General features: G+C 44.4%; 1 non-coding gene across 1 annotated transcript; it reads left to right on the top strand.

Annotated features, from left to right (window-relative positions):
* The first annotated feature begins 1,695 nt into the window (after nt 1–1,695).
* Nucleotides 1,696–1,768, top strand: TRNAV-CAC (transfer RNA valine (anticodon CAC)). The gene has a single exon. It is a non-coding gene; the product is annotated as a tRNA-Val (tRNA).
* The last annotated feature ends 7,875 nt before the right edge of the window (nt 1,769–9,643 follow it).

The following is a 9,643-nucleotide window of genomic DNA, read 5'->3' as shown; positions in this document are numbered from 1 at the left end:
CAACCTCCATAATCCATAGAGAAAACTTTTCTCTGTGTAACAATTGCTTGGGACTTCCCTGGTGGCGCAGTGGTTAAGAATCCGCCTGCCAATGCAGGGGACACGGGTTCGAGCCTTGGTCCAGGAAGATCCTAACTAAACCCGCGCACCACAACTACTGAGCCTGCACTCTAGAGCCCACGAGCCACAACTACTGAAGCCCACCTGCCACAACTACTGAAGCCTGCGCGCCTAGAGCCCGTGCTCTGCAACAAGAGAAGCCACAGCAATGAGAAGCCCGCACACCACAATGAAGAGTAGCCCCTGCTTACCACAGCTAGAGAAAGCCCGTGCACAGCAATGAAGACCCAATGCAGCCAATAAATAAATAAATTTAAAAAACAATTGCTTGCTTGTCCAGGTCACCTCACCCTCCATCCAGGAGTTCCCACATCTCAGTGTCTATGAATCAACCCGGGAAACTTGTCAGATGCAGATTCCCAGCTCTAACCTCAGAGAGTCTTATTCCAGGGACTGGAGCTGGGCCTGAGAATCTGCCATGGAGCTGCTCACACCCTGAATCTGGTGCTGGGGGTGTCAGAGGAAGGATGCAATAAATGGGGCTGCTTGAGGGGAGGGACCATGATCATTGTGAGGCTCCATTAGCCAGTCTGTGTCTGGCACATGAATGATTGTTAAATGAATGCTTGAAGGAATGAATGGTTGCCAGCATTATATTGATATGTTCTCCAAATACAGCAACTTGATTTTGGCCTTGAAAGAGCCCCATGGGGCTTATACGTTTATACTCCCCTGGATTGGAGGTGGGAGAGTTGAAACTCTGGTGTCCACAGTGCTGAATTGGAAACCAGGACCCCTACTGCTTGGCCATGCTACCTGAGCAAGTTAATGAGTCCTTCTAAGCCTCAATTTCTTCACCTACAAAGTAGAGATGATAATGACAATGCCTGCATCATTATTATTCACAGGGCTGTGAAGAGATTAAATGAAGTAACAGTGCCTGGCCCAGAGTCAGTGTCCGAAAACTTCTGAATCCTATTATTATTGCTCTTGTTGTTATCATTACAGCTATTAGCATCACAGCTAGAGGGACCTCAGATCCTCACATTCAGGGGTTCCCTACTCAGTGTTCCATGGATCACCCTCTCCTAGGGAATCTGTTGCGGGGGTTCAGGAGGGTGTTCTGTGAACATCTGGAAATGGAGTACAAAATTGTCTACGTTTGCCCATTTTTCTGAGTAGGAGAACCTTAGCCTTTAACCACTTAAAGATGGGAAACTGAGTCCAGAGAGAGCAGGGGCCTTGCTCCAAGTCTCTCACTTCATTCATTCATTCATTACTCCTCATTTCTTCAACCAAGCACCAAAGATTTCTTGAGGGCCCACTGTGTGCCAGGATCCAGAGATGAACCAGTCACATCCTAGTCTCTACTCCTTACCTCCCACCGCAAGGCATCTCCTCCTCACTTTGTAAAGGTTTCGTGCTTTTATTCTGATTCCTTTGCTACCCACGATATCCTGGTGGGTAGTTACTTCATCGAGTAAGTCTAAATTCTTGCCCCAGTTGAATGCCTTGCTGGTAGTTTTACTTGAAGCCTTTACTTCCCTTCTCCGAGCCTCGGTTTCCCAACCTGTAAAAAGGGGGTAACACCCGCTGCCCAGAGTTGTAAGAGTTAAGTGAAACAGATTTGGGACTTCCCTGGTGGTCCAGTGGTTAAGACTCTGTGCTCACAATGCAGGGGGCCCAGGCTCGATCCCTGGTCAGGGAACTAGATCCCACATGACGCAACTAAAAAAATCCCCATGCTGCAATGAAGATCCCGCACACAGCAATGAAGATCCCATGTGCAGCAACTAAGAACAGTGCCTGATGCACAGCAGACACCCAATAAACCTTAGGAAGAGTTAATATTATTAGGAACTCACAAGAGGCCTCTCTAATTAGGGTGAAATACATCTGGGAGAAAAGGGAAAACATGTTAGGGGGTTGAAAATCTTTCTCAGCAGTACAAAAGAGCAGGCATTTTGACCTCATTATATCCCTTTGCCCTCCTAATAAACGCGTTGAGGTAGGTATGATTCTATTCCCTGCCCATTTCACAGACATGGAGACTGAGACTTGGTGAGGCGGAACGACAGCTAAGAAGAAGGAGAGCTGGGACTTGACAACATTCATGTGCCTCACGTGTCCCACCCCAAACCCTGCCCCAGACAGACGCAGGCAGGTTGCCAGCTCCCAGTGCCAGGGGAGCCCCGCTCCAAACCATCTACTCTCCAGAGTCTGACTGTTCTCTTCCCGGGCCCCCCTGCCTGGTGCAGGAGGAGTCTTGGATTTCCTGCAGAGGCCACAGCAGGATTGTTTTCTTGGTGCTCTAGAAGTAAGGCCTTTCAACTCAACTCTGCTGCACAGGGATTTCCTGGTTCTGTGCCCTGGACCGTTTCTGCTGCTTTAGACCCTTGCCCAGCTCCAGCCAACACCAGCATGATTCAATTTTGGACCTCAGACCAGAACTAATAAATACATTAATTCATTAATTCATCAGACATTCCACCTGCTATGTGCCACACACTGGGAGTACAAAACAGACACAGGCCCTACCGCAGAGAACCTGAATATTCACGTGAAGGACACACAGAACCAAGAAATAACATACAGTGTGATCAGTGCAGAGATGGGAGTATAACCTGGCTCTGTGAGAGCCCAGAAGAGGCACCAGATCCAGCCTGAGAGTGGGAGGGGATCTAGGAAGGCTTCCCTGAGGAGGTGACCTCTGAGCTGATTAGCAGGAGCTCACCTTAGTGTTTCATCAATTTCTCATTTTGTAGATGGAGAAATGGATCCAGAGAGAATTATTTAGTTCATTCATTCATTGAAGCAAGCAAACATTTCCCTAGTATCTACATTTCTCCAATATCAGGCCCTGAGCCTGAGGATACAGAAGTATGAGGATACAGAGGTATAAGGAAACAGCCCTGCTAGATGGAAGGGTACAGAAAATCCCCAAGCAGCCAGGGGACCTCACCCTTGACCCATGGGCACCTTTGGTTTTTTTGTGGGTGTATGTTTTTTTTTTCTTTTACCTTTTTGAAGTCAGGGTTATTACAGTATGCTTTACATAGAGTAAAATTCTCTCTTTTTAGTGTATAGTCCCATGAGTTTTGACAAATCCATACAGTCCTGTAACCATCATAATGGAGGCCTAGGACACCATTTGTATCTCATGCTCAACCCACTTCCCGAGCCCAAGCTTTCCCCCTTATTCACTGTGGGACCTGGGGCAGGTCTTCCCCTCCCTGAACCTCAGTTTCTTATCTATAAAATAGGCACCATCATGTCTGTCTTACAAGAGCGATGTGAGGAGGCCAAGCACAGAGTAAGCACTCAATAAAAAATACCAACTCTTAAGTGGATGTCCCTTTTTCATTCTCCTGTTTCTGTGGTCTCTCTCTCTCTCTCTCCGTGTCTCCCTCTCTCCCTCTCTCTCTCTCCGTGTCTCCCTCTCTCTCTCTCTCTCTCTCTCTCTCTCTCTCTCTCTCTCACACACACACACACACACACACACACACACACACACACACACACACACACACACAAAGACATTTTTGAAGCCTCTCGTTTCTCAGAGAGGTTTTATTTATAGGCCGCGCCTCATTGTGAACGTGAAAAGGAGAAAGCCCAGGCCCTCCGTAGACCTTTCATGTGTAAATCAGCCCGGGCCAGGAGCACCGGGGTCACCAGGAGGAGGATTTCACTCTTAATTACTCCTAGAGAAAGCGGGCGGGAGGGAGGCTGGGCACAGGCTCCACCCACGTGGGAGGGAGGCCTCGCCGGCAGCCCTGGGCCCGCTGGGCCCAGCCCCTCGCCGCCCAGGGCGGGGAGCCTGACTCTCCCAGGCCCGGGCCCGGCGGGCGTGGGGCTGCACCAAGGCAGAGGCGCAGGTGCCCCTGGGGAGCTGGACCCCAAGTGGGTTTCTTTGAAGGCAAGTTTGGACGTGGAAAGAGGGCGCACAGTTTGGCAGAGTGGGTGGTAGGGAGGGGATGGTCTGCAAAAGGGCAGTGGAGGTCCTAATTTGAAAAAAAAAATTTTTTTTAAGGTCTTTTATTCATTCTTTCTTTTCCGGTGTAAAAATAACCTGCTCTAGAAAAGGCGTATGGAAGTATTCTCACCAGGCCTTCAACATTGTTAACCTCAGGGAGTGAATTTGGACGTGAGGAGGACATTATTAACATTATTTCTAACACAGTTCTTTATTTTTGACTTAGTTCAATGACTATGTATTGCCTTTTGTAATTAAAAAAGAGGTACTTTTCATAATATCTGTGATACTGTTTTCTGATTAGAAAAGAAATTTATATTCTGTGTAAAACACTGAAATAAAACTACCCATGATCCCACACAAAGAAAATCACTTTTAATATTTAGGTATATAGCCTTTGATGATTTATTTCTGCACAAAGTTTTTCGGTTTTGTTTTTGTTTATTTTGCATACTTATACTGCACAAACACTTTTGGCACTACTTAACATATTGAGGTTTTCTTCCATTTGTCTTTTCATGTGTTTTATATACATATAGTATATATATTTAAATTTGTATAAATATATATGTATATAAACATACATATATTTATATAATGTATATTTCATATTTTATAAATCCATTATATATTATACATTATATAAATACATTATATATTTATATAATATTTAAATATATTTAAATATTATAAATGTATATATCTATTTATGTTGCTGGATGGCAATATCTTCTATCTTTTTTTTTTTAATTGATTTATTTATTTTTGGCTGTGGTGGGTCTTCGTTTCTGTGCGAGGGCTTTCTCCAGTTGCAACGAGTGGGGGCCACTCTTCGTCGCGGTGCGCGGGCCTCTCACTGTCGCGGCCTCTCCCGTTGCGGAGCACAGGCTCCAGACACGCAGGCTCAGTAGTTGTGGCTCACGGGCTTAGCTGCTCCGCGGCATGTGGGATCTTCCCAGACCAGGGCTTGAACCCGTGTCCCCTGCATTGGCAGGCAGATTCCCAACCACTGCACCACCAGGGAAGCCCTTCTATCTTTTTTTTTAAATACCTTATATCTTGAAATTTCAAATACACAAACCATTGGGCCTCAGCAATTCCATATCTAAAATTCTATTCTGGGACTTCCCTGGTGGCGCAGTGGTTAAGAATCCACCTGCCAATGCAGGGATACGGGTTCGAGCCCAGGTCCGGGAAGATCCCACATGCCATGGAGCAACTAAGCCCGTGCACCACAACTACTGAGCCTGCACTCTACAGCCTGCGAGCCACAACTACTGAAGCCCGCACACCACAACGAAGAGTGGCCCCCGCTCCCCGCAACTAGAGAAAGTCGGCACACAGCAACGAAGACCCAACACAGCCAAAAATAAATAAATTTATTTTTAAATAAATAAAATAAAATTCTATTCTACAGGGAATTCTCTGGTGGTCCAGTGGTTGGGACTCCGCACTTTCACTGTCAAGGACGAGGGTTTGATCCCTGGTTGGGGAACTAAGATCCCACAGGCCACACAGTGTGGCAAAAAAAATAATAATAATAAAATAAAATTCTATCTACAGATATAGTCACATGAGTGGGAAAAAGTTAAATATTATAAACAAATATGTTCATTGCAGCAGTGTTTATAAAAGCAAAAGCTAGCAACACTCTTGATGTTCATCATCAACCTTGATGGTCATCAGTCAGGATTAATTAAATAAATTATAATGTCACATTACAGTGGAATGTTTTGTAGTTATTGCAGTAGAATATCATACATGCAAAGATACCCAAAAATCTATACTGTATTGAATAACAAAGCACGTTTCAGAATCATTTATATTGTGTGAATCTCTCTTTCTCTCTCTCTCTCTCTCTCTCTCTCTCTATATATATATTTTAATGGATAATCATATCTAAGTGTATATGCACAGAAAACTTCTGGAAGAACACACATGAAACTAGTAACAGTTACTTTTGGGGAAAGAAACTAAGGGATAAAGAGAGGTCCAAGAACTTTTACTTTCACCTGATACTTTTGTGTACTGATTGAATTTTTCTTTTAATGTGACACGTTATATTCATAATTTTAAACTAGTTAACAAAAATGTAGTTTAGCTATATATAATTCTAATATATTTTCATTAAAGAAAGTACAATATTCATTAAGTAAACACAAAGTTCATTAAAGAAATTCAATGTTGATTAAAGAAAATATAATCCCCTATACCATCCAAAGACAACCACTGTTAACATTTTGGTTTATTTCCTTATAGTTTTCTTTCTAAAGTTTTTTTTTTTAACTCTGAAAAATGTACTAGTGGAAAAATATACACAAAGGATATATTTGTAGAAAAGTTAAGAAGTAAATACCACTCAAACCCTACTATTCAGAAATAACTACTGTTTACATTTTAGTGTATAAACTTTGAATGCTTCCCTGCAGCATTTTCTATGGGGAGTTGATTTTGTTTTTTTCAACACCATTCCTTCTATATATGTAAATTTGTATTTTCCCTTTATTCATTAGCTTATTTTTATATGCTTTTCTATGTTGTTATAAACGACTTGCAAATATAGTTGTTTAATTTTGTTTGCTCCCCTTCCTCGAGCCACGGAGCTTGCGGGATCTTAATTCCTTGACCAGGGATTGAACCCCAGCCCACGGCAGTGAAAGCGCGGAGTCCTAACCACTGGACCGCCAGGGAATTCCCTATAATTTTAATAGTTACAAAATATCCTTCACTCAAACATTCCCCTCTTAAAGACGGCAAAGTTGTTTCCAAGTTTTTGTGATTATAAACAACTCAGATGAGCACTTTATACTTACATTTTTTCTTCTATGTCAAATAACGTCCTTGTATCTCAGCAGCGGAGTTATTGGGCTAAAGGCAATACTCATTTTTCAGGTACTTTAAAAGCATTGTCCAGGGACTTCCCTGGTGGTCCAATGGGTAAGACTCCGCAATCCCAGTGCAGGGGGCCCAGGTTCCATCCCTAATCGGGGAACTTGATCCCGCATGCATGCTGCAACTAAGAAGCCCGCATGCTGCAACTAAGACCTGGCGCAGCCAAAATAAATAAATAAATATATTTTTTAAAAAAGCATTGTCCAATATTTCTCAAGTGTTACCTTTCCTTACATCCCCACCCACAATCTCTGAAATGTCCTGTCTGTTTCACTCTGTATGAAGGGCACAGGCATTCTGGAGTGGGGGAGGGTTCAGCTTGGTAAGATTGGGTGTGAACACCTGGAGTTTAAATATATATCTCTGCCTGTCTGCTGCCAGCTAGCTCCTTTCTTTCTCTTCTCTAACATTGCAGCAGCCTCCACCAATTAATAAGTGTTTACTTTGTGCTTTGCACTGTACACACATTATCTCATTTACTTCTTACAAGAACCCTATGAAGTGGGTGGTCTTACCATCCCCATTTTACAGATGAGGAAACTGAGGCTTAGAGAAGTAAATGTCATTCCCAAGGTCACGTAACTGGTAAGTGGTTCGGCTGAGGTTTGAACCAGGTAATCTGCTTCCCTTTGTGTAATTCATAGACTGATCAAGCTCTCATTTTACAGATTTAAAAAACTGAGGCAGAAAAGAGATGTGAATTGCCCAAAGTCAGAGAAAGAGCCTAAGCCCAGATTGCTGAACTTTTTTCCCCTATGCTCCATTGTCTGGTCACAGGGCACTAATCCAGGGAGTTAAGACTGTAGGAGTTCCAAAATTCTTTCCCTTAGAAAATCTTCCTGTGGGGCTTTTTGGTTCCAGCAAGATTCAGAGTCTCTCAGAACCACAGCTCCAGCTGTGCATCTCCCCTCCAGGGCTGGGTGCTGCCTGTCAGTCATTAAAAAAAGGAAATAGCAGTTAAGCACCCACATGCCCAGACAGGGAGGAAATCGGGCAGCCCCAGTGCATGTTCAGCAATGGCCATTCCATGGTTGGGAGCATGAAGTATTCAGATGAACAGAAAAGAGGTGATAGAAGAGGAGAAGAAAAATGCTTTAAAAAGCAGTGCATTCTGGGGAAAGCCTGAGAAAACAGGCGGTAAAGAAGGAGATGGTGCCTGGAAGAAATAAATTAGAATTGGCTGGTCTCCACAGGTGAAAGAGGACTAAGGGCCTTAGCCTGAGTTCTCACTTCAAAGAATTGTAGGGTGTCTGACCTAGAAGTTCCAGTCACTGCATTTTACAGATGAGACCTCTGTAGCCCAGACAGGTAGGCTCTCCCCAGCCACAGAGATGGCAAGCCTGGGATTCTGCCATTGCTTCTGAGGTCTCCTTCTGTTACATAGTCCCATCATCACTTGGTTAAAGGTCAGAGCTACAGGAGGTGAAGGTCTAGATCTGTCTTCCTTGCTCAGGCCTGGACCACACTCCCTGCTCATGTGGACCCAGTTGCTCTAATGGGGAAGCAGCTACTAGAATGGAAAATTCCAAGGAGGCCAGGACACTAGATATCCATCCATCCATCCATCCATCCATCTATCCATCCATCTGTCCATTCATCCATCTGTCCATTCAACTCTCCACCCATCCATTCATCCATTCATGCATTCATATATCCATTGATTTGTTCATCCATTTGCCAGTCCTTCTCTCTGTCTGTCCATCCATCCATCCATCCATCCATCCATCCATCCATCCATCCATCCATCCATGGATATACATCATCCATGCTAACACTAACCACTAGGCACAGGGGCATGCTGGTTAACACTTGAGTGCTGGAATCAGACTCTCCAAATTAGAATCCTGGCTCCACCCCACACAAACTCTGTGACCTTAGGCAAACTACTTAGCCTCTCTGGTGTCTTAGTTTCTTCACCAGTAAAGTACAGATAACAGTATTATATTCACCTCATAGAGTTGTTGTAATTGTTAAATGAGTTCATCCATTTAAGATACTCAGCTGGTTCATATCTATTGGGCAAATGCTCCTTAATGTTAACACCACTTACTATTATTCAAGGATGTGCTATATAGGGTCCTGAGGTTTGAATAAGGTGCCATGGAATTCAGAGGCAAAAGCGAACACCCTGGTCCAAGTCAGGGAAAGTTGAGGTTCCTGTTCCTTGATTCACTATTTTCAGGGTCCTTGTTTGGAGTCCAGAGATGAGAGGAGGGGAGAATGCCCCCTCCCCTGGCTGTGGTCTGGGGGCTGTGTAGCAGATGCTGTGGTGCACTGTCCTGATGCCCCTTTGCAACTGAGGTATACATTTCCCTGGTGTTGGTGGCTGACAGGTCATGGCTGAGTCCTCTCTGTGGCTTACTCGCAGTTGAAGGGAGCCATTGCACCAAGGTCATGCCCCTTTCTCAGGGTAGCTCATGTTCTTGGACTGGTAAATGCAGCTATAACTGCTCAGCCCCCTCATGTCAACTCAGGACAACTGTGATGGACCGTCGCAGCTTCAGAGCTCTCCAGAGGGTTGGCTGAGGCCTCCACTGAGACTGCATTACAGCCCAACTCTTCCCTCTACCCATTCCTGCTTTCTTCCTTTCCTTTCCACAGGTGTTGGTGCCAGGAACAACTCTTAATACAGTTCTGCATGCCAAGCTCCATCTCTGAGTCTGCCTCTGGAGAAGCTGATGAGTTGGATGAAGGATACAACATCACATTGAAGGA

Source organism: Tursiops truncatus, chromosome 13, assembly GCF_011762595.2.
Source record: "Tursiops truncatus isolate mTurTru1 chromosome 13, mTurTru1.mat.Y, whole genome shotgun sequence".
In the NCBI taxonomy this organism is placed as follows: domain Eukaryota; kingdom Metazoa; phylum Chordata; class Mammalia; order Artiodactyla; family Delphinidae; genus Tursiops; species Tursiops truncatus.
The sequence above is the reverse complement of the archived record's forward strand: the minus strand, read 5'-3'. Positions and strand labels throughout refer to the sequence as shown.